The sequence below is a fragment of the Erinaceus europaeus genome, chromosome 1 (genome assembly GCF_950295315.1).
Source record: "Erinaceus europaeus chromosome 1, mEriEur2.1, whole genome shotgun sequence".
Lineage (NCBI taxonomy): Eukaryota > Metazoa > Chordata > Mammalia > Eulipotyphla > Erinaceidae > Erinaceus > Erinaceus europaeus.
In genome coordinates, this window is record NC_080162.1 from 65,679,589 (window position 1) to 65,705,855 (window position 26,267).

Genomic DNA, 26,267 nt, shown 5'->3' on the forward strand with positions numbered 1-26,267 from the left:
AAAAAAAAGCAGCAGAGATGCAGGGAGAGATGCCCAGGCACCTGTCCTGCTCTAGTCTTTGTCAATGCCTTCTATTGCCCAAACCAACCTAAGTGCTAGAGGGTCAGGGGGGGTCTGAGAAATGCAGTTCCCTATGATATGTAACAGAACAAAAGAAGGTCACAGAATTAATCTAGGAACAAATCTATTGGAGCAGCCCCAAAATACAGCTGATGAGCTGACAGTAAGGAAGCATAAAGAAAAAATTTTTAAAAACAAAATACCAAATTTAACGAAACAGATCTGACAAAAATTAGTTTAATGGGAAGTACTCCAGGACTCCCTACAATAACAGTAACAATAGCAATAATGCTTTTGTACTTGTCTCTGTACAAAGCACAGCACCATATTACTTACACAGTTCAATAACTAAAGTCTAGATGTACAAAACAGTGAAGTTTCAATTACTTTCTGTTCAGTAAATCAGGGGGATAAAAGTAATATCACTTTAGTATTCCCATCATAAAAATAGCATGTTTATTTTATAAGTGCTTAAATGGGTGAAGCATCATGATCAAAACCATACTTATGTAGAACAAATTGTTCCCCATTACTGTCAGCTAAATTAGGTGTTAACATAGCTCCTATTCTGGAAAGCCAGATCTGCCTTCATGATTTTATCTGTTGTTTGACAAGGCAACAGCTAACACTCAAATTCTTTGCTCTTTCTCAGAAGTCCTCTGTGAACTTCTCTGATGCAGCAAAAATTCTAGGGAGGAGGCTGACAAAAAACACTGAAACCAGAAAGAAAATTAGCAAGGATCTCTAGTCAATGCTTGCTATAGTAGCACAGATACTAAAATTGGAATGAAGCAACAATTACCATGGCCCCTACAAAAAGATGGCATGTAAATTCATGAAGCATCCCATATTTTGCTCTCCTGTTTTAAATATATTTATTTATTTTCCCTTTTGTTGCCCTTGTTGTTTTTTATTGTTATAGTTTTTATTGTTGTTGTTACTGATGTTGTCCTTGTTAGATATAACAGAGAGAAGTGAAGAGAGGAGGGGAAGACAGAGAGGGGAGAGAAAGATAGACACCTGCAGACCTGCTTCACCACTTGTGAAGCGACTCCCCTGCAGGTGGGGAGCTGGGGTCTCGAACCTGGATTCTTACCCTGGTCCTTGTGCTTTGTGCTACCTGCACTTAACCCTCTGCGTTACTGCCCAACTTCCTTTTTTTTGCTTTCCTTTTTTTTTTTAACAGTCACAGATGGAAAAATGGGCTCTGATAATTTCTCTAACTTACAAAAAAAAAAAGTCTCTCCAATCTCAGTATTCAGCAAACAAGCATTCAATGTTTAACTTTTCCTTTCCAAAAACATCTAACATCTATTTTAAAAATTGTTTATACTACAATTCCTAAAGGAGGAATGTAATTTGTTTCATATAAAGAGTGGCAATACATTTCAATTCTTGCCACCCTTACCACCACCCAACACAACTTCTGTGAAATAGATTCAAATGACTTGAGAGGAATCTGGATTCAAGACTTAGCTTTTGTCCAGTTACGTAGATTTAGGTTAGTTAACTAACTTCTCTGGGTCTCTGTTTCCACTTTCCAACACGATACAACTAACATCAGCCCTGAAATAATTCCATAGAAAATTGTGTGGAGTTGTATTCCTTATCCTATGGTTTTATCAGTGTTTCCTTTTTATAAATGAAATAAAAAAGAAATATAATAAAAGTCCTGTGGGAACCAGATGAACTATATCTCACTCAACAACACCCAGATATCTATTTGCAAGATGGCTTATCAGAATTAAAAAGTACAATCTTTGACTATGGCATAGAGAAAAGTGTGACCTCATTCCTCACTCTCAGATGATTGGGATCTCATGCGACAATTCTCAAGTTAGGTTCCTGGGCATTCTGATGGCAAAAAGAGATAAATTATTTTTTTCTCCCTGTACTTATACCCTCTGTCGTGTAACCTCCAAGTACCTTCCCATCCTGAAAGCAGACATGAAACTTCCCATGGTCAACAGAATACTGTCAAACATGAAAAATTATATGAACTATAGAACTAGCTCTCTTTTTGGCTCCTTTGTTGCAGCTAGGTAAACATCCTAAACTAGCATGTTTGAAGATGAAACACAGATAGGAGAGAGAAGTCACCCCAGTCTTCCTGACTAAAGTCATCCTAGGTCACCCAACAGTCAGCAGAGTCCTGAGCCTGTGAACAAACCTAGCTAAGATCAGAAAAACTGCCCACCCAACCCATAGTTCACCTGGAACGCATGAGTGAACGCTACTGAAATCAGCCAAATTCACATCAATGTAATTTAAGGGCTATAAGGAAACACAGGATGAAAAAAAAAGTACATTGCCTTAACCATATTTCTTAGAAAGCCATTTTATAATATGCCCCCCTCGCCCGGAAATGATTCATTAATAAAATTCTCCCCTAACACTGGAACCCAACTCTAGGTTGATCCTTTACCCAAAGTTCTTGCTATTTAGGCCATACATTTTACTGCTTCTTCCAAAGTAGTTAATAAGCATCCCAAAACAAGCAAACACAATTAATAAACCCAAATATGAGCCTTTAAGATTACTTTGAAATCATGAAAATGCACACAGTTTTTAAAAGTCTAATTAGAAATAAAGGAGAATGTTCCATAGATACCTCAAACACATACAGTTTAATTTCAACTTTTTCATCAGTTAAAAATTTAGTAAAAGTTTAATAATGCTGCTTGGCACTGCCTTCTCCTCATGCCCCTTTAATGTTTATCAAAGGGTTTCCATTGCCATCTTTTCATAATGGTTTATAAGCCTTTGATAATCAGGGACTTGATTCCTTATCCATCTCCTCTCCTACCACTCTCCCTCCCCTCAACCTCCCTTCTAGCCTAATCCTACTTTTGTGCATAAATGTTATCCACGCTGAGCTTTTAATTCCATCCAGTAGGCCATTAACTGGTGGAACTTGAACTCTGCAACTTTAAAATAATAAGATACAAAAGCATTAAAATGGTCATGTATTAATTTCGGTCACTGGTAAATCCACACAAAATACTAAACTTATGCAAGAATTATAATTTTGATGCTGCTTGGGTTGAACTGTTAACAGACTAGTCACAGGGTGGCGCCATATTAGTTTATAAATATAAAATACCCATTGTCTTCTGTCAGAAACATTCTTCTTCACCTGGGGTGGGGGCTTCAAAAGTAGTAAAGCAATGCTACAGGTTGTTTCTTTCTCCACCCTTATAAGTCAATAAAATATTTGTAAAAGAGATTTTTGAGTTGCTGTATTTGTGAACTTGAAAAAAATTTAAAGAAAAAAACTATAAAAAGTGATCTCTAGGACATGGAGTTTTCTTCTACAAGACACTTCTCACTCCTTAATTACAGCCAATCCCAAGCACACAGAATTCACCCAGATTACTTCATTATACCCTTCATCAATCAGTTGAGACAGTACTTATACCTTGAAACTTTTCCTGAAGCCCCTAAAAACAGGTTACAAAAGATTTTCAAGACAGAATTTACCTAATTTTATCATTTCCCCACTACAAATGCTTAGCATTTGTCTGAACGCCTTCATGGGAAGGATGCTAACTTATTCCATCTTAGAACCAGAGTCCACTATAATGCTTTGCGATGATCAATGAAAATTGATAGATTTATACATGAAAGAGTGGGTGGGTATATGGGTGGATGGATGGATGGATGGATGCAAACTAGAACAAGAAAAACAGAGGCCATTGAGTACAATATTTTTGCTGTATATTATCTCCCTGCTCAACCTCAAGAAAAGATCATTAAGAAAATTAGCCAACCACAGAGACTACAGTTAAATAAATGTGATCACTACAAACTCTGAATTAATGATGGCCTACTTTTTTAAAAATGTGCACAGTTATCAAAATTATTGATATAAAAGATAACCGGGGAGGGGGAATACACTACAATATCTTTCTTTTCCTAAACTGAGAAAATCTGAAGATATACCTCTTATGTGTCAGACAAATATTTTAACTTATTTGTTGAAAATGAAGGGTTCCTTCCAAGAACTGTGCGTAATTGTCACCTCTTATGAACAGATAACAAATATTTTGAAGGCATTTACGATGCTCTTTAAAAAATTTCCTGCTTCTCATCACAAAACTCACTAGAGAAATGTTTTAGTTTCTCACTCACTTTCCCCTTGGGAACCAATTTCACTCTCTTGGTTACCCTGTATTGAGTATAGAAATGAATACAAATACAGATAAAGCATTTTAAAAACAAAACAAAAGCTTTATCGCTGATGTTTCTTCTCATATGTCCCTGAACCAATACCAAATACCCGATAGACCTCTAACACTTTTAAGACAGAAGTAGAAATTTTGCTCTGTAGTTGATTTAAGTATACTGCCCAATGACACCGTGCAATACCCTCAGGGAAAAGTCACATGAATGATCTTTTGGGCTGTGTATGAATACAAACTTTTTCTCTGGCCTTAATTTTATTTGAGTTTTCTTTTAACCCTGTAAACACTTTATTTGAAAATTAGGGCTCTACAGTATTTTCACATGTTAGAATATTGACAATATTTTTCTACACCTTGTTTTAATCCACAAATTATGCAGAGACATGATCTTCCACTGATGGTTTATGGGCCATATTCCCTTACTACCTGAACACCTTTAAAGAAAGTTCACCCAAAAGTATAAATAAGAACCAGGCTATACAGTTGTGTTACCTACATACCACAACAGAGGAATAGCATAGTTAGTTCTCCAAAATCTCAACCTTAAAGATTGAGTAGTGACCAAGCTCCTTGGAGCAGTTCTCCCAGGAAAAGCTTTCTAATTTCAAGAATTTGTTTCTGCCATCTATATCATATTTATCTGATAGAATTCTTTTCAAAAAACAGCTGCATCCCCTGGGAAGAGATAAAAGTGGTTCCAGATGAAACAAAAAGCAAACTTCAGGACTTCTCAAGCATAGGCTCCCAAATAAAAAATAATTTCTGCACTTTGTTCTTTCCTTTCTCTCTTTAAATTCCCTAGGAAGCTAAATCACTCGAGGCTACTTATTCCCTTTATTTATAAAAAGAATCTACCCAAAAAACAGGTAACCAAATCAAGATTCTTTTCCTGAAGAGAGATCAGGCAGTTATTTCCCAGATACCATGAGCCCTCACGACCAGGACTCCCAAAGGCACAACTGAATCCACATAGTACTTCTTGCCAATATTGTTCCTTAATTGGCCATGAATAGTTACAGTCAGGCCCAGCAATTTCTGCACCCTGTATAGTATAATCTTCTAAAACATCAGCTGAGAGTTTAGGGGCCAACATTTTAAAATAGCATCCAATTAATAATCATAGTGATAATGAAAAAATTGCCAAACTGCTATGTGAATTCTGAAGCCCAAAATGGAAGTCCAGCTACATGAAGCACGGCTATTATTCCACAGACCTCCCCCATCATTTTTAAAATGCTTTATTGAACAGTGAAAATTTCCGACGGTAAACAATGTGAAATATCAGGATTTTGTATGGGAGTTAATTTTGCTGACAAGTCCTGGAGGTATATGTACTAATGACAGCTGATTTCAAGGATGCTGCTTCAGTTGTATATGTTCTGGATTCTTCATTCAGCAAATGATTTCTGAGAACCCTGCATTGCTCTAGCCCACAGAAGATGCCAGGGTGAACAGTAAAGACAGAAATCTCTGCTCTCATAGAACTTTCATTTTGAAGTGGAGAATACACAATATACAAATAAGTAAATGGTCTTGGTATTCAAATGCAATAAAGGTTATGGTGGGGAAAGACTAGTGTAGGTAAAGGGAGTAAAAGTATTATGGTAACAGCATTGCTAAACCAGAGGCTTAAAGCAAACCTTTGGAAAAATGAGACAAAGTCTTACAGATACTGGAAAGAAGAGTTTTTCAGATCAAGAAAGAACACACAAAGGTGGGGGGGTTAGACACACAGGGCACATACCTACTATGTGTGAAGTACAACTATTGGTCAGGTTAGCTAGTATGAAATAAACAAGAAAGAATATTAGCAGAGACTTCAAAATAAAAGTGGATCTTGCCAGTTCATGGAGGCCCTTGTAAAGGTTTATGCTCTGAATAAGGTGAAAAGTCTTTGTAGACTAGAAGCAGAATTACATGATCTGCCATGTAAAAATGATCACTTGGGTTGCTGAGTTGAGGACAGACTATAAGTCAAGTATATTATTAGACTAACTAGAAGGTAGCTGCATCATCCAAGTAAGGCGGATGTTGTGCCTTGACCTAAAAGTAGTAACAAAGATAACACAGATTGACAGATGAACTAAAATGAAAATAACGACCAAAGTGAATCATGATAATTTGGAATGCAATTTAAAAGTAGAACAGATAGAATTTATAGGCTGTGGCATACCCAGCTGAGTGCATATATTACTATGTGCAAGGATCTGGGTTTGAGCCCCCACTCCCCACCTGCAGGGGGGGAGCTTTATGAGCTGTGAAACAGGTCTGCAGGTAACTATCTTTCTCTCTCAATCTACCTTCCCCTCTCCTCTCAATTTCTCTCTGTTCTATAAAATAAAATAGAAAGAAAAGAAGGGGGGATGACTGCCAGGAGCAGTGGATTCCTAATGCTGGCACAGAGTCCCAGCAACAACTCTGGTGGAGAAGAAAGGAAGAAAGGAAGGAAGGAAGGAAGGAAGGAAGGAAGGAAGGAAGGAAGGAAGGAAGGAAGGAAGGAAGGGAGGGAGTAAGTATTTGAAGAGCAAGTTTCTTTTTTTTTTTTTTTTCCTCCAGGGTTATTGCTGGGCTCCGTGCCTGCATCATGAATCCACCGCTCCTGGAGGCCATCTTTTCCCCCTTTTTGTTGCCCTTGTTGTTGTAGCCTTGTTGTGGTTTTTATAATTGCCACTGTTGATGTTGTTCGTTGTTGGATAGGACAGAGAGAAATGGAGAGAGGAGGGGAAGACAGAGAGGGAGTGAGAAAGACAGACACCTGCAGACCTGCTTCACTGCCAGTGAAGCGACTCCCCTGCATGTGGGGACCTGGGGCTCCAACCGGGATCCTTACGCTGGTCCCTGCGCTTTGCGCCACATGTGCATAACCCACTACGTCACCGCCCAACCCCCGAGCAAGTTTCTTTTTTGTATTTTCCCTCTTAATGTGCCTAGTAAAATTCCAAACTTGTGTTCACTGGGTAAGTTTAATCCAACAAGTTATGATGGTGTGCTCATTTACATTAAAATTTATATTACTTCCTCTTTTATCTGACCCTCAATTATCTGGCATTGTTCCTAAAATTCCCCTAATCCACTGAACCTTAGTATAAACATCCATACCCACCTTACAATTGGTGATCATAGATCAAACTTTCCACTAGCCCAGGTTCAAGACCTCTTTGTTTCTTGCTTTTGTCCTCAACACTATGGATCCAAACATTAAATTCTAAACCATTATTTCCCTCTAAATCATATTTAGAGCACTTCCCTCCCTTTTGTTTTGAAATGCCCACCAGAGTAATGTCCTAGGTGGTATCATTAGTTCCAGCCTCTCCCTCATCAAAACCATCTTGCCAGATGACATCAAAGTAATATTCTAGGAGCCTGAGAGGCGAATCAGTGCTTGCTGCTTCACTGGCATAAAGCTCTGGCTTCATTTTTGACACCGTATGAGAACAAAAAGGAGAATTCCATAAATGGTGGAATGGTGCTTTGCTCTCTATTTCTATCTTTATCTGTCTCTCACTCTAAATTGTTTTGCTGTTTGCTTTGCTTTTTGTTTTTCCCAATTAGGCTAGGGAGGCTACTAAGTGATTAAGCACAGACATGCAACCCTGAGTCTAATCTCTAGAATCGCATTAAAATGATGATTATAATAATAATGTTTTGTAAGCACAGATTTTATGTGTCATTAGTTCCTTGCAAACATTCAGCCCCTATACCCTGGCACCCAACAGTCCTATCCAATGACTATGGGTCTTCTCCAGAGCCTTTCACTCCCAACTTCTCATCCATACCCGGCAGGTATTCACTACCTTTGGAATGTAATAGAAATGTTCATTCTCACACTTTAACTTCACGCAGGGAGCTTTTCCCTTCTACAGTGTCCCCTCTATCTTCCTTCTGTGCAGTTTCCTGAATTCACTCATCCATGGAGAATCAGCTTAAAGTCTACCCCCTCTAGGGAAATACCCCTAACTACTTCAGACCTTATCTATGCTCTCGTCCTATTATGGCCATCTTTATCTGCCTTTCATTAGGCCCCAAAGTTACAAGTGATACCTTATTTCCTGGATAGGTGTAATCCTCAGTCTTTTTTTTTTTAATATGTCATGACTTTTCTCTTATTTAATTTTTTAAATCTTTTATTTTTATTTTATTTTATTTATTATTGGATATAGATACATTGAAAATGGATTCCAGAAGAATTTAAAGACGGGTGCTGTCTTTGTTGATCTCACAGCAGCCTATGACATGGTCTGGCACCGTGGTCTCCTAGTCAAGATCTCAAGATGCCTGCCTCCATGGGTGGCCAACACTATATCGTTTCTTCTCCAAAACAGAAGATTCCGGGTACATCTGGGTGACAAGTCTAGCAGATGGAGACTTGTCTCAAGTGGCCTCCCCAAAGGCTCTGTTCTGGCTCCTACGCTATTTAATATTTACATCAATGACCTCCCAGAAACTTCTTCAAGGAAGTTCATCTATGCCGATGACATCTGCTGTGCAACTCAGGCATCCAAGTTCGACATCCTCGAGGAAACACTCACGAAAGACATGTCTCTGATATCTGATTACTGTAAAAAATGGCGACTAATCCCTAGCACTGCAAAAACGGTATCATCTGGGAGTCGGGCTGTAGCGCAGCGGGTTAAGCACAGGTGGCGCAAAGCACAAGGACCGGCATAAGGATCCCGGTTCGAACCCCGGCTCCCCACCTGCAGGGGAGTCTCTTCACAGGCGGTGAAGCAGGTCTGCAGGTGTCTATCTTTCTGTCCCCCTCTCTATCTTCCCCTCCTCTCTCCGTTTCTCTCTGTCCTATCCAACAATGACGACAACAACAATAATAACTACAACAATAAAAACAACAAGGGCAACAAAAGGGAATAAATAAATAAAATAAAATATTTTTTTAAAAAAATTAAAAAAAAAAAACAAAACAAACAAAAAAAAACGGTATCATCTGTTTTCCATCTACACCATGCCTCGGCCTCGAGTGAGCTTAATGTGCAGGTTGGCGGTACGAGAATCCGGCATGAAGCCCAGCCAGTCTATCTTGGCGTTACTCTCGATCGCACTCTGTCATTTCACAAACATCTCATAAAAACTGCAGCAAAGGTGGGCGCGAGGAATAACATCATTGCAAGACTGGCCAGCTCCTCATGGGGCACGAGCGCTTCCACACCACGATCATCCTCTCTGGCATTATGCTATTCCACTGCAGAATACTGCGCCCCAGTATGGTTCCGTAGCCCCCATGTCCACTTGGTCGATTCCAAATTATATTCCTCCATGAGGATAATTTCTGGAACCATCCGTTCCACCCCGGTTCCATGGCTGCCAGTTCTTAGCAACATCGCCCCGCCAGATATTCGTCAGGATGCGGCATCATCTAAGTTCATTTCCCACGTCTACGCTCGACCGGACCTGCCAATATACGCGGATATCTTCGCCCACCCTGTCCAACGCTTGACGTCTCGTCATCCAATCTGGTCCCCTATGCCTACATTGCACTTCTCTGTTCCAGTCTCTTGGAAACAGAGCTGGCAGTCAGCTGAGGTAAAGAACAAACACCTCATCACAGACCCCTGCATGCGTCAACCCGGCTTTGACCTAGCACGTTATGATTGGGCCCTCCTCAATGGCTATCGAACAGGCCATGGCCGGTGCGCCGCTATGTTCCATCGCTGGGGAGCCAGAGACGACCCGAACTGCCCCTGCGGCTACAGACAGACTATGACCCACATAGTCAATGACTGTCACCTCTCCAGATTCAAAGGAGGTCTCGAAACTTTACATCAGGCTCAACCTGATGCTGTTGACTGGCTACGGAAGAAGGGCAAATGCTAGAAGAAGAATTGGATATAGACAGAGAGAAACTGAGAGGGGAGGGGAAGGTAGAGAGGGAGAGAAACAGAGACAGACCTGCAGCCCTGCTTCACCACTTGTGAAGCTTTCCCCTTGCAGGTGCGGACTAGGGGCTTAAACCTGGGTCCTCGCACATTGTAATGTGTGCTCTTAACCAGGTGCGCCACCACCAGGCCCCAGCCTCAAAGTCTTATACCAACCTGTATTAGATCTTACACCCTCCACTGACATACATGAAGAATGTTCAATGCATATTTACTGAAATACTTCAGTGAGATGAAGCAATACTGCTCTCCACTTTTATTACAGTCTTTGAAAGCAGAATTCAAAGGATACAGAATCTTTTGAATAAAGCAGTCTCTATTAGGTTTTACACTTTCTTCTTACCTTTCCTGTTAGTTTTATTCTTCCACTTTGTCTTCAGACAGTATGCCACTAAAGAATTGGACAAAAAGTTATGGCTGGGGTAATCTCATGGTGATTATGCTCATGATCATACCATATCCCAAGTAATCTAAGTGATCTTTGATGTAAAATAAAAAAAAAAATAGTGATTTCATGGGGAGGTTAAGCAGAAATGGTGTGAACAGTTCTGGGTCTGTGGTCACAAAGTGGAGTCATCACTGATCTCTCTTAGTACTGAATGAGGACTTATGTTGGTGGAAGCAAATAGAGCCTGGTTTTTCATCAGGTACATTAAAGTTTATCTCTAGACAAGAGTTTTTATTGTATCTCAGAATACAGCCTTTACTGGAATGTCTGCAATTATTCCTAAGGCACTGGGCACTGCTATTGTAGTGAGTCCCTGAAACAATCCTTAAAATAAGTTGTTCTTAAGCTTCTCTCATTGAGATAAGTGGACTCTCCCATTAGTTCTTACTTCCTGAAGGTATCTATTTCCAATTTCTAATTCACACAATCAACAAGTATTTGCTATGCATAGTCACTACTGTCCTGAGGAAGACAGACACAATCCCTTGACTCCCTTACCTTACACAGTGGTGGCCAAACAGTGATCAGCCAACCACGCAGATATAAAACTGCAAACTGTAATTAGTGTCATGAAGGAAATATAGGTGAATGGGGAAAAAGACTTAATCCAAAATGTTCCATGCTCCCCTGAGGAAGTGATATTTGAACTGGGATTTGAAGAGTAAATTAGAAATCAAATGACAGTAAAAAAGAGAACCTTTGGGAGTCCGGTGGTAGCACCGTGGGTTAAGCGCATGTGGTGCGAAGCTCAAGGACCAGCATAAGGGTCCATGTTCGAGACCCCAGCTCCCCTCTTGCATGGGAGGATCTTTACAAGCGGTGAAGCAGGTCTACAGGTATCTATCTTTATCTCCCCCTCTCTATCATTCCCTCCTCCATTTCTCTCTGTCCTACTTAACAATGACAACAACAATAATAACTACAATAGCAATTTTAAAAAGGGCAACAAAAGGGAAAATAAATAAATAAATAGATAAATATAAAAAAAGAGAACCTTCTTGTCAAAAGAGTATGGAAGAGCACAAGAACAAGAAGGAGAATAGTATATTTATTTATTTATTAACTTTTTATTGATTTAATAATGATCAATAAGACTGTAAGATAAGAGGGGTATAATTCCACATAATTCCCACCACCAGAGTTCTGTATCCCATCCCCTCCACTGGAAGCTTTCCTGTTCTTTATCCCTCTGGGAACATGGACCAGGATCAATATGGGTGCAGAAGGTGGAAGGTCTGGCTTCTGTAATAGCTTCTCCACTGAAAACAGTATATTGGAGTAAAAAAAAAAAAAAAAAAAAACAGGGAAAGAATGGCTAATGAAGGCAGAAGGTGAGTTAACCAGAGCTTTATAGAACATGGAAAGAAAATAAATTTCTAGCCTAAAGGGAATGGGCAGATCCTGAGTGTTCCTTCAAATAATCCTCAGTGAATTAATGTCCTCTGTACCTCTGACATTACCTTCTATGACCATGGTTCCTTTGAAACAACCCATACCAAATGAATCTCTCAAAGAGGACATTTGGTATCAAGACTTGGCTTTTGCAACTGTCGAAAAATGAACAGCAGGGAGTCGGGCTGTAGCGCAGCGGGTTAAGCGCAGGTGGCGCAAAGCACAAGGACTGGCATAAGGATCCCGGTTCAAACCCCGGCTCCCCACCTGCAGGGGAGTCGCTTCACAGGCGGTGAAGCAGGTCTGCAGGTGTCTATCTTTCTCTCCTCCTCTCTGTCTTCCCCTCCTCTTCTCTTCATTTCTCTCTGTCCTATTCAATAATAACAATAATAACTACAACAATAAAAAAACAACAAGGGCAACAAAAGGGAATAAATAAATAAAATAAATATAAAAAAAGAAAAATGAACAGCAAATAGTCAATTGGCATGTCTCTAAGGACACTTGAACTTGTGAGCATAAAGAGACATAAAGACTACTGTCAATTGGTAATGTACACACTTCCATGAAAGCTGGGGGCTGACAGAAAATATTTTTGTCCATCTCTATGTTTGTTATCAAACTCAAGGAAAAACTACAAAAGTCATGGGCCTCTAAGAACATACCGAAAATAGACTTCCTAGCTTCTTGCCACCCTAAGATCCCTATTCTCGTGTGCTTTATTCCTACTTTTAGATTCCTGCTCATTAATTTTTTTTTTTTTGCTTTTTATCTTACTGCCTTTCAGCCACCAAGTTATTGATGCTATTATGATTCCACCCTGACTTCTTTGGGTTGAGAACCTCACCAATGTATCCTAGAGCCTCACCTCTCCAAAGCCCAACCCCAGTAGGGAAAGGTGGAAACAGGCAGAGGGAATGGATTGACCTGCCAATACTCATTTCCAGTGGAGAAACAATTATAAAAGCTAGACAGACCTCCGACCTTCTGAACCCCAAAAAGAATTTTCTTTCATACTCCTAAAGGGGGAGAAATTATAGAGGAAGATGACCAGTGGGCTCTGAACCACAATTCCATCATGACCCAGAGAGAGCACAGGAAAAAAAAGGAAGGACATTCAGAAGTAGTAATAGGTAGTAATTTACATAGTAAAGTAATAGGAGGTGTATTTAGAAAAGAAGGCAGGGTCATAGAAAAAATGGAGAAATATAGACAGTTACAGAAGTAATAGTCAACCCATATCTGCAGCCTTGGGAGAACTACTGTAGTTTCCAATAGAGGGAATGGGGATACAGAACTCTAGTGGTAGGAATGGTGTAGAATTATCTTAGGTTATCATGTTATCTCCTTATTTAGTAGATCAATATTAAGTCACTAATAAATTTTTTTTAAGTGGAGGCTAAGAGACTGGCCGTTCAAGTCATGTACAAAAGAAAAAAAAGAAAAAGAAAAAAAATATTACTCTTCTCCTCTCTAGGAATTTGATTCCTTCAGATGTTCTGAATGAATGACTGTAGTAGGGCAACTCATTGGAAATTTTCATGTCCTAGACCTTAAGGAATATAGAACATCTGTTTTTGCACATTTGTGTTGTTCCCTCTTTTGAACCCAATTCCCTATGTGGGAATCCCAAGCTATTAAGAGAAGGACTATGTGGAAGAAAAAAAAAAGTGAATGTTATAGTTGACATCCTAACAGAACTCCCATCTTATAGACAGCATCAATTCCCTCACATGTGAGAGAGTCATCTTGAGCATAGCTATTCATTTGAACCCCCAGATAACTGCAGCCTCAGCTAACACCATGCGAAACAAAAGAAATGCTCAACTGAGCCCAGTTCACAGGCTTCTGAGGAAGAGTTAATGGAGATTGTTGCTTCAAGCCAGTAAATTCTAGAATAGTTTGTTACAAAGCAAGAGAAAGTTAAAATAGGGATAGAGCAAGGTATCAAATAAGACAAGGAAGAGATAAAGCAGATGTGCAAAGAGAAGCAAAGGAATAGTCTCTACACAGCAGAAGAGTATAGTCTCAATTATGGGTTTTCCCACTGTAATCCATTATGACTTGACTGGATTTTTTTTTCTGTTTCTGTAATTCATGAAATTCATGTTCTTGATATGAAAATGGCCTTTAGTATAGCCAACTCAAGGGAAACATGTTCACAAAGGTTTTGACTATAATGCCCATGTGTTACGTGTTGTATGTTATAGATATCATTGTGCTCATGTCTCTTCATTGGATTTCTTATTTATCAGTGTCCTACTTAGGAAGAAACACTCCAAAATCCATGATACCTAACACCAGCACTCAGGTGTCTACTATATCTACAACTGTGTTTTGATAAAATGCCCTTTACCAGTCACCTGCCTTGAGGCATTAAGATTACTGACTTAATCTTAAAGCTTTCAGGGCCAAAATAATTAGAATGAGTATTTCTTCTGGTAGGGGTATCAGATATGTGCTACTAAATAAATGATTGCTTAATAGGAATGCTAATGGAATCATCAGTAGTTGAAAATACCATCTACCACATTTTCAAACAATTCACCACATTTACAAATTTTAAATAACTCTAAAGTAATACAAAGTAATTCTGTGATGACAGATTTCCTATGAGTATACATAAATCTGAGTAACAGTAATATTAACAAAAGAGACCAATGGGGCCATCTCCCTATTTTGAGATGCTCATAAATTAAAAAGCACTAGTTGCTCATTATTAGAACATATACTCCTCCAGATCTTGCAACATGCAAAATATCTAATAACTCCAAAAGACATTGTTTTTGTTTTGTCTTCAATCTAATGTTTCAAAAAAAATGTTATCTTAAATGGAAAGCATAATGGATGATATTATTACTCTATTCCATGGTCCCACTAACATTCTGGCAAAATAAACATATACCTAGCTGATTCTTCACCCACCAGAAAGTTGCACACATTCTTTTATCCCAACCCCTCCTTCTCCCCCTGCAGTAAGCTCAACTGTACTTCAAGGCCCAACTCAATGTTACTTGCTATATAAAGCATTATCTGCTACTCACTAACCTCTCTGCCTATTCTAGATAGACCTAACTACACCCTCATTTAGATACATGTAACACCCTCTATACCTGTAACACTTAAAATGTGTATAATTATTTGTTTGATCTCCTATTTTCCCAGCTGCACTGTAAATTCCTTGAAAGCAGCAATCAAATACTAATCATCAAATTCATGTTTAGTAAAGTGCCAGAATCACAAGGGGCCTTCTGTAGATATTTATAGAATGAGTGTTTTCTGTTGTTGTGGTACTTTATTCTAAGTAACTTAAAAAACCTATCACACCAGATTTTTTTTTAAACTCTCAAAAAATTGCGTTATAATCTAGACGGATAAGAAATATAAGGAATTAAAAGGAGAATACTTAAATACTACTCGAGAAGAATCTACAAAAGTTCCATATTAATGGATCTGTTTCATCCTATTTCTCTCAAATACATATTATTTTATCTTATACAGTAAAATACATTATAATTGTCTGTGTGGTCATAATAAGATAAGTCTTCTAATTTTCAATTCACTGCTTAAATAGAACAATTAATAGAGTAGGAAAACTAAGAAACAAAAGCAGATTATCAATTACAACTTAAGTTCCCCTTACCAAAAAAAATGTCTTTTTTAATTTTATGTTTAATTGGGGGACTAATGGTTGACAGTAAATACCGTTTTTAATACATGTGTTAAGTTTCTCAATTTTCTATACAACATAATTTTTGGTACAACTTAGGTATTCCTTTAACCATCATGCATTAGGATCTGAAGCTCACCTTTCCCCTGCAGAGTAAGGACTGATTTTGGTGCAATACAAACTCAGTCCAAGTTCTACTTTGTGTTTCTCCTTTCTGTTCTTATTTCTCAACTTCTGTGCATGAATGGAATCATCCCTTATTTATCCTTCTCTTTTTGGCTTATCTCCACCCAAGATGAAGTAAAGAAGGTGAATTCATCATTAGTAATAGCTAAGGAGTGTTCCATTGTGTATATATACCACAACTTTCTTAACCACTCATCTGTTGTTGGACACCTAGGTTGCTTCCCCAAAATGTCTTCTTTAATAAGTAACCAATTAAATTGCATCCTATGTGCCGCATATCTTTAGGATGTAAATACAACTTACACTGCATTCTCTTCTTTAAAAACATTTTTGTTTTATCTTTATTTATTGGATAAACACAATCAGAAATTGAGAGGGTAGGGGTGGAGGGTAGAGAGGGAGAGACAGATACCTGCAGCACTGCTTCACCACTTGTAAAGCTTTCTCCCTGCAAGTAGGGAAGGGGACTTGAACATGGGTTCATGTGCGTTGCAATGTGTGCACCCAACCAGGTGGGCTACCAACCCACCCCACTACATTATCTTCTATCTTCCAAATGTCTCTTGCTGCTTCATCTCATCCAGTTCTATCTGGAAAAGCAGACTTCCCAAACACCATGTCCTTGTTAAGGTTTCAGCAGAAAATAGATAAAGCACTAATATTTAACAACTGAGGGCATTTAGCAAGGGGTTATTTACTAGGGAAGAGCAGGATTTAAGAAAAACAGCCAGGGAACACGAAGTGCCCTAAGCCTGAAAGGTCAAAAGAACAGATCTGGGAGCCTAGATCAAACACCTCAAGTCTTAGACTCAAGTCTTTTGACAATATGCTTCACAATAACAACAGCCCAGGAGTAAGGCATTCAAGAGTCCTCAACTAGTGCCCAGTTTCCTACCCTTTCTATGGACAATTTGCAAGCATACAGTCAGCAAAAGTCATGCTCCAGCAACCTGGAGTTTCAGATGGCTATGATGTAATCTGCATCTTAGCACAGCTAATATTGGCTACCTTTGGTTACTTGTTTCACTTCCTCACACCCCTACCAGAGCTTTTTGAGAATACCTTCCAGGCTAGATACTTGCACTCTGATTCTTGTTTAAGGCCAGCTATAGGAAGGAATAGGCAGCCTAAGACAGCACATGGGTAAGAACCTACACTTTGAAAATAACTTTGTGATAAAGAATGTGTGAGCTTGTGTGATATGAATACTGCCTACTTTTGACTTTGCACTCAAGTGAAAATGCACGGATATTTAAGTCAAAAACTGACTTCCAATCTCAGGCATGGCTTTGGATTTTCCCAGTGAACTTCAACAAATAATCTCCCCAGGGCCTCTATTTCCTCAACTGTGAAATGAACTTAGATAAGAGGACCTTTAAGTTTCTTTCCCAACTTTAAAATAAAGTCTGTTAAAAAATTCTAGCAAGTAAATATGGTATAAATCATACAGACCAAGACTTGGATTGCAACAAAACTCATTTCTTTGAAGTATTCTCTCTTTTTAAATCTTTTAAATATTTATTTATTCTCTTTTGTTGCCCTTGTTATTTTATTGTTGTAGTTATTGTTGTTATTATTGATATTGTTGTTGGATAGGACAGAGAGAAATGGAGAGAGGAGGGGAAGACAGAGAGGCGGAGAGAAAGAATGACACCTGCAGACCTGCTTCACCACTTGTGAAGCGACTCCCCTGCAGGTGGAGAGCCGGGGGCTGGAATCGAGATCCTTACATCGGTCCTTGCGCTTTGCACCACATACACTTAACCCGGCTGTGCTACCACCCGACTCCCTTAAGTATTCTCTTAACCTCAGGTAGTTCAGGAAAAGCAAAAATGATTTCTATTTCACCAAAAGTAAAAGAACTTTTAACCCATCATCCAAATGACATAGGGTTTTTAAACAGAAAGTTCTAAACCTGACAGCATACATATAAAATCAATCATTCTAAATTACATAAATCTTGCATAAACATGTACTGATTATTCTTAATCTTTTTTTTTTTTGTTTGTTTCACAAAAACAAATGAAACCCATTCTGTCTGGTAAAGCTCTAGTCTACGTACCTTAGTTCCCAAGGGCTTCAGGTTCAATTCCTGACACCATCTTATGTCAGAGTTGAATAGTGCTCTGATGCTCTCTCATAGTAAATAAACCTCTTAAAAATAAGTAAGACAAAATAAAAATTAATGCTGGGCACACCAGTGTCATGGGATTCATGTGACTCATACTTCTAGCTCTCACATTAAAATAACAGCAAAATCATTTCAATCATCAGTAATGAGCAAGACCATTCTTATAAGTAATCACAATCTCTTCTCTATAATATTTGAAAGCATATGACAAGCAAATAAAAGTTTGTAGAAGATGGGAAGGGATGGGAAAGAACATGGGAGAAGATGATTATAGGGTACTCAAAAGTTTTCTCATTTCTAGTTTCTTGTTGTTTTTCTCTTTATTTTCTTTTATTTATTTTTATTTGTTTGCCCCCAGGCTTATCACTGGGGACCAGTGCTGGCTCTACAAATCCACTGCTCCTGGAGGCCATTTTTCCCCCTTTTGTTGCTCTTGCTGTTGTAGCCTTGTTGTGGTTATTATTACTGTTGTTGATGTTCATTGTTGGATAGGACAGAAAGAAATGGAGAGAGGAGGGGAAGACAGAGAGTGGGAGAGAAAGACAGACACCTGCAAACTGCCTATGAAGCGACTCCCCTGCAGGTGGGGATCCAGGTGCTCGAACCAAAATCATTATGCTGGTCCTTGTGCTTTGTGCCACGTGCGCTTAACCTGCTGTGCTACCGCCTGACCCCCTATTTTTCCTTTGTTTTAATGCATTTTTTAGAGGGGGAGGGGAGTTAGGCAAGGAGAAAGAAAGATAGACACCTGCAGACCTGTTTCACCATTTGTGAAGCAACTCCCTGTAGGTGGGGAGGCGGGGCTCAAACCCAGATCCTTGCAATGGGTGTTGTGCTTAGTTCTATGATCAATTAACTGGGTGCACCACCACCCAGCTCCCTTGTTGTTTTTTTATTTTTTTAATTTTTTTATTATCTTTATTTATTTATTAGCTCGAGACAGCCAGAAATCGAGAGGGAAGGGGGTGATAGAGATGGGCAGAGACAGAGAGACACGTGCAACACTGCTTCACCACTTGCAAAATTTTCCCCTGCAGGTAGGGACCAGGAGTTTGAACTTGGGTCCTTGAGCATTGTAACATGTATGCTCAACCAGGTGCACTACTATCCATCCCACCCCCCTTCCCTTGTTGTTTTTCCACAGCACTGCTCAGCTTGACTTATGGTGGTACCAGTGATAGAATCTAGGACTTTGGAGTCTCAAGTATGAAAGGCATTTGCATAAACATTATGCTTTCTCCCTGACCCTCATTTCTCTTTCTTATTTTTTACATTTATTTATTAACAAGAAAGAGAGAACCAGAGCTTCATTTTGGCAAATTCAGTGCTATAGATTAAACTTGGAATCTCATGCCTGAAATTTCAATGCTCAATACCAGGTTCACCCTCCCCAGCTGCTCATGAATCTTTCCTAACTAGCAGTATTTGGTGGAGGGGGAAAGGAGCTCTGGGCTGAATCTTTTCAGATGGAGAGAAAAGAAAAGAGACCAAAGCACCAATACTTCTTTTAATGCTGTGGGGACTAGGCTCAAACATGGATGGTGCACATGGTAAAGCAACACACTATCCAAGTGAGTTATTTTGTCAGCCTCTTTCCTAGCATTTTCAGACAGAAGTATCATCTGCAATAAAATAAAAGACCTGACAGTAACAACAAAACTCTTAAAAGGAAGAGTGATTATTACGTCCCTTCGTCTTTTCCTTCTCTTTCTCCTTCTCCTTCTCCTCCTCCTTTTTCCTCTTCAGCTCAGAGTTAAAAGTAGGTACGCATTGGAAAAGGCAAGACAGGAAACAAGAGGAAAGTTCTAATTTTGTATTCCTGTGGGCACATTATCTATAAAATGGTTTCCTTCCATATCCCTCCAACATGAGGAACTGTCAGCTGTGTTTGTGTGATATATCTTCTGAGTTTCAGGTCAAGCGTGGGACAGAAAAATGAGGTCATAAAATATCATTTACCAAAAAAAAATATATATATATATATATATATATATATATATATATATAAACTTATGGCAATTATAAGTCTGAACAGTCATAAGGACTAATTTTTATTCGTACCAAAATTTTTAAATTGCTAAAAATATTAAATTACAAGAAAAATATTAAATTACTTTGGAAACATTCATATGAATGAATATAATCTACCTATCTCTATTGGTGGTTCTCATAGCTGAGCTGAGTGCATAGCAATAACTGGAGGTTTATAGTAGTTTCCATAAGAAAAACCTGTGAAATTTTTAGAAATGCTAAAGACCATTACATGCAAAAAACCAATCATATCAACTTCTTAGGGAGTTGAACAACCAACAACAGTTGTTGTTTTAATTGAAATGATACCGGTTTACAAGATTGTACTTGTCGGAGAAGAATGTGTTTTGAAGTTGTCAAAGCAAAAATGATGTGCAAATATGTTTGAGAACAACTGGTCTCTATTATGATAAGGTAATGTCAATAGTACTTAAGGCAAAAGGCAGTATCATCAGCCAGACCTGCACCTGTCTAGAAACCTCCCTGCTGGAGTCTTTATAAGGCACAAACTTCATCTCTTTGTGTACTTGAGATTGGTTCTCCTCCCACAGACCTACTACTTTGGAATTGGATACAGATGACTTAAAAAACATCTAGGAAGCAAAGAAGTCTGACAAGAGCCACCTAGAAATACAGTCACATAATAATGATGTGCATTTGTTGGTGGGAGTGTAAACTGATTTAACCCTGTGGAAAATAGCCTGGAGATTTCTCGGGACAGTAGAAATAGACCTATGCTATGACTCAGCATTTTTCCCCTGGGGGTTTACACAAGAGAAACAAAAATACCTGTATGAAGGTATCTATGCATACCTATGTCCATAGCAGCACAATTTGTAATAGCCACAACTTGGAAGCAACTCAGTTGTCCAACAATAGATGAATGACTAAAATAAGTATGATATGTATACAGGATGGAATATTGCTCAGCTATCAAAAATAATGAAGGTATCTTCTTTGTGTCATCTTAGGTGGAACTTGAAATTATCATGGTAAGTGAGGTAAAGCCCCCCCCCAAAAAAAACTGAATGATCGCAATCTCTCTGTAGCTATCTAAAATAAATAACATATATATTATAAAAAGTAGGTGCACAAATTATGTTCAGTCAATATAATTATAAAAGTGGCAACTGGGAAGGTGGCTCAGCTGGTAGAGAACATTCCTTGCAATCCTGAAGCTCCAGGTTGGATACCTAATAAGGAGGTGATGAAGCAATGATCTAGTCTTTCACTCTCCTTTTGCACTCATAAAATAAATTAGCACATGCATCTTTTATGAAAAAAAAAGAACAGAAGTAGGCACAGAAATAATGATAAAAATGTGCAGGGAAAAAAATTGCGGGAAAGACTGTCTAAGACTATGGATTCTGAAGAGCTAAGAGTCAGAATGTGAAAACAGAAAGTTGGAGTTGCATAAGGGAAATGCATGAGTGGTATGAGGACATTTTTGAGATCAGAAAGGGGAGAAATAACTAGCAGTTTGGGCTTTACCCTTGAACCTGGTTTCTCAATTGTAGTACTACTGACATTTTGGGCTGCATAATCCTTGTGGGAAGCTGCCTAGTGCTTTGTACAATGCATAAAGTCATCCCTGGCAGTTTAGGAAGCGTTGAGTGGAGAAAGCGTTGGACTTGCAAACAGAAGGTCCTGAGGTCCTGAGCTTGATCCCCTACATCCTGCATGCCAAAATAATGCTCTGGTTCTTTCCTCCTTTCTTTCATAAATAAGTAGAAAAGAAGAAGGAAAGAAAGAAATGGAAGAAGGAAGGAAGGAAGAGAAAAAGAAAAACAAACAAAAAAACCCATCCCTGACTCCTCCTTTTCACTAGGTAATAGCAACACCACTATTGACCCAACATAGTCAATAATTTCTTGTGCCTGATGTCTCTCAGAAGTAAAATAACTCTTAGTTAAGAGCTACTGACCTTGAGGCAGATTGAATCTTTCTATCACACAGACAGAAACTGTGTCTTTTGTAAAAATCTGACAGCTGTGTGAGGAATGAAGTATAATGATGGAATATCACAAATTATAAGCCTAATCAAGAACCTGTATATCTTCACTCATATTTCATAAGGCTATCAGAGAGTTTACAATCTAAGTATCTAATACTAGACATCCAAACAAGAATCAAGTACAGTTTTTTTGTTGTTGTTAATTGTTTACAATATTTAAATTCCCCCAAAGGTGTCCTAGAGGTGATGGAAGTCTGAGTAACTGCTTTTTAATATACTTTTCAGTATCCTCTGCAACCTAAAAACATAAACAAGCAATTACTTTTCAAGGTAACTTTCTTAGATCTACCCATTGTAAAATAGAAATAATGTATGCATGACAATCACAAAGCTGGAAGTGGTAATATCACAAATTAACTCTCTCTCTCTCTCTCTCTCTCTCTCTCTCTCACTCACACACACACACACACACACACAGGCACACACAATCATATACGCACACCTGCCCTGGCTTATCATGTTTTTAATGACATTTGAGAGCCAGGCGGTGGTGCAGCTGGTGAAGTGCACACACAGAGTGCACAAGGACTCAGGTTCAAGCCCCTGGCCCAGCTGTAGGGGGAAAGCTTCATGAGTAGTGAAGTAGTGCTGCAGGTGTCTCTCTGATCTTTCCCTCTCTGTCTCCCCCCGCCTCAACTTCTCTCTGTCTCTAGTCAATAATAAATAAATAAATAGGGGGTCTGGCAGTAGTGCAGTGGGTTAAGCACATATGGCACGAAGCACAAGGACCAGCTTAAGGATCCTCATTCGTGCCCCCACCACCCCACCTGCAGGGGGGTCATTTCACGAGAAGTGAAGCAGGTCTGCAGGTGTCTGTCTTTCTCTCCCCCTCTCTGTTTCCCCCTCCTCTCCCCATTTCTCTCTGTCCCATCCAACAACAATGACAATAATAATAGCCACAACAGTGATAAAATAATAAAGGCAAAATAAAACTTTCTAAAAAAGAAAAGTCATAAATAAAATAAAACTTTCTAAAAAATAAAATAAAACTTTCATAAATAAAATAAAACTTTCTTCACCTTAATTACTCTTTCTACATTTTTGATGGGCATAATGCCTGCATGAATATAGTCAATCAAGGGCTAACATCAGATTATGTTAATTTCTCACTTTCCTGATACAAATTTAATTTATCCTTCAAGAAAATGATGTTTCTTTCCAACCACTATGCAGGGTAAATAAAAAAGGGCTTTCAACTCCCAACATAGGACATTAGATAAGTTTGTTCCCAACCTAGAAAACGAAGCTATCATGTGCAAATACTATTCATGGGTTTCACAGGAAAACAATCCAATTTCAGGAAATTCTGCTGTGGTAGACTTAATGACTTTAAGGGGAAACAACTATAGTTGTACTCTTACTGTAGCAAAATGGTTTTTTACTTTGAAAGTTATTCATTCTGCTATATATTTGCCTTCAGGATTATCATTGGAGCTTGTTGCCTGCACTCCAAATCCACTGCTCCTGGAGGTCATTTTTCCCATTTTGTTGCCATTGTTGTTGCCCTTGTTTTTATTGTTATTGTTGCCATTGCTGTTGTTGTTGTTGGATAGGACAGAGAGAAATCTAGAGAGAAGGGGAAGACAGAGAGGAGGAGAGAAAAATAGACACCTGCAGACTTGCTTCACTGCTTGTGAAGTAACCCCCATGCAGATGGGAAGCTGGGGGTTCGAACTGCTATCCTCACACCAGGTCTTGTGCTTTGCACCATGTGCACTTAACCCACTGAACTACTGCCCAGCCCCATAATTTATATTTTTAAATTCAAAAAGGGAGAACTAAGCAGGCATTCTGAAGTGTGCATGCATATTCTACCAAATTTTCTGTATTTTCATAAATGTGGCTAGAAATTTACTAGCAGTTTGAGAATACTAGTTTGTTTACAGTCTTTAGAAAGGTACACACTTTCTCCTAACAGCAAGTCTAGGACTGTCAGTGATTTTGAGGTTATCTGCCTCAACCAGGCTTAGCTCATAAAGGCTTTAAGTGGGTATGACATTAACAACTCCCAAAGATCAATGAAAGTAGACCTCGCTAAAAGTCAGACTCCCCTAAAAAATGCTAAGGCAGATCTCTAACATACACTCCTGGCTGTACTTTCATTAACTCTGGGTACAAGAATCTGTCTCCAGGCTTCTTGCTCAATACAAAATTTTATACTAAAAACACAATACATAGAATGCAAAAATCAACCAAAAACAATAAATTAGATACAACTAAGCATCACAGATGCTAAACATGGTAGCAGACACGAGAAAAAAAACATTTATATATAGAAAATAACTTTTTTTTAATTTTTATTTATTCCCTTTTGTTGCCCTTGTTGGTTTATTGTTGTAGTTATTATTGTTGTTGTTATTGATGTCGTTGTTGTTGGATGGGACAGAGAGAAATGGAGAGAGGAGGGGAAGACAGAGAGGGGGAGAGAAAGATAGACACCTGCAGACCTGCTTTACTACTTGTGAAGCGACTCCCCTGCAGGTGGGGAGCCAGAGGCTCGAACCAGGATCCTTCCACCAGTCCTTGAGCTTCGTGCCATGTGCGCTTTACCCACTGTGTTACCATCCGACTCCCAGAAAATAACTATCGTATCCAACAAGAAATCTACTGCTTGAGAACTGCTTTTTTTTTTTTTTTTTTTGGTCATCTTTATTTACTGAATAGAGACAGAAATCAAGAGGGAAAATGGAGACAGAGAGTAAGAGAGACAAAGTGACACCTGAAGCCCTGCCTCACTGCTCACAAAGCTTTCCCCCTTCAAGTGGGGACAAGGGGTTTGAACCTAGGTCCTTATAAATCGTAATGTGAGCTCAAACAAGTGCACCATCACCTGCCCCCTGAACTGCTTTATTTTGTTCTTTAGGGCGTTGTTTCATGACCAGTAATTAATCAGGAGACTATGTTGTTTAATAAAGAGACAAAACGAGAGCTCTGAATATATCATTTATATTTAAAATATCATAGCAAGAAGGTTCAAATGCTGATATGAACAGGTGTTTTTCCTTCTTGAAAATCTGGCAGGATGAGGTGGAAGGCAGCTGCTGACAACTAAGAATCCATCACAAATATTCAAATCTTCACTCTGCTTTCCAACAACAGTATTTCCAGGTGCATAAGGCATTCACAGAGTGCCTTCTCAGCTTAAATTTGGGTGTCCTCTGAGGCATATTTAAGTCAAGGGTTTGAAAACAATTAGGATATTCAATAGGTTATCTAGGAGACACCAGCAAGTGAACTAGGAAATACAAGAGGGAGGAAGTCTGTGCAATATGTTACCAAGTAAGTTATCACTATGAGTGAACAGGGTTTGAAGCTCCAGGAGATGGTGTAGACCTATCTCTGAAGTTATCACACCAGAGAGGCAAAGGAGTTGAAGTATTTAAATACTGATTCCTTTGGGAAGGTTGGAACAGGGCTTACTTCACAGCACACATACAGACAGAGTAGGTGGCCCTAAAAAGCTGTCACTCAGGTAAGGAGAAATGCCTACAGGCAGCTTGATATCCAGCATACAAAATTTAAGTACTAGAGCATGAATTTGAAGAGATATATGTGCATGTATATCTATAGCCACATTATCCAAAAGAGTCAAGATATGGAAGCAAGCCAACCATCCAGCAGTAAAGAATAACTAAATGGTGTATATCCATAGAACAGAATATTACTAATCCTTGAAAAGGAAGAGAATTTGTTTAATTTTCTTAATTTTTAAATTCTGGATAGAGATAGAATTTGAGTGAGAAGGGGGAAAAGACAGGATCCTGGTTCAAGCCCCCACCCCACCTGAAGGGGGTTGCTTCGCAAGCAGTGAAACAGGTCTACAGGTGTCCATCTTTCTCTCCCCCTCTTGTCTTCTCCTCCTCTCTCAATTTCTCTCTGTCCTATCCAGCAGCAATGATAATAATAATAAAAACAACGATAAACAACAAGGGCAACAAAAGGAAAAAAAATAGTCTCTGGGAGCAGTAGATTCATAGTGCAGGCACTGAACCCCAGCAATAACCCTGGAGGTAAAAATAAAATAAAATAAAATAAAATAAAATAAAATAAAATAAAATAAAATAAAATAGACATACCTGCAGCACTGTTTCACTGCTCCTGAAGCTTTCTACCTGCAGGTGGGCCAGGAGTTTGAACACAGAGCCATCTGCACTGCAATGTATGTGCTCAACCAGGTGCACTACCAACCAACCCCCACCTCCCAAAAAAAGAGGAGAAATCTGACATTTTTTACAACAGAAATGAATTCTGATGATGTGG

At 38.9% G+C, this 26,267-nt stretch overlaps 1 protein-coding gene and 1 pseudogene across 13 annotated transcripts in view; one reads left to right on the forward strand and one right to left on the reverse strand.

Moving 5' to 3' along the window:
- PLCB4 (phospholipase C beta 4) overlaps positions 1 to 26,267 on the reverse strand; it is a 434,528-nt gene that overhangs the window by 332,926 nt on the left and 75,335 nt on the right. The window lies entirely within an intron of this gene.
- On the forward strand, positions 816 to 915 carry LOC132542820 (U6 spliceosomal RNA; annotated as a pseudogene).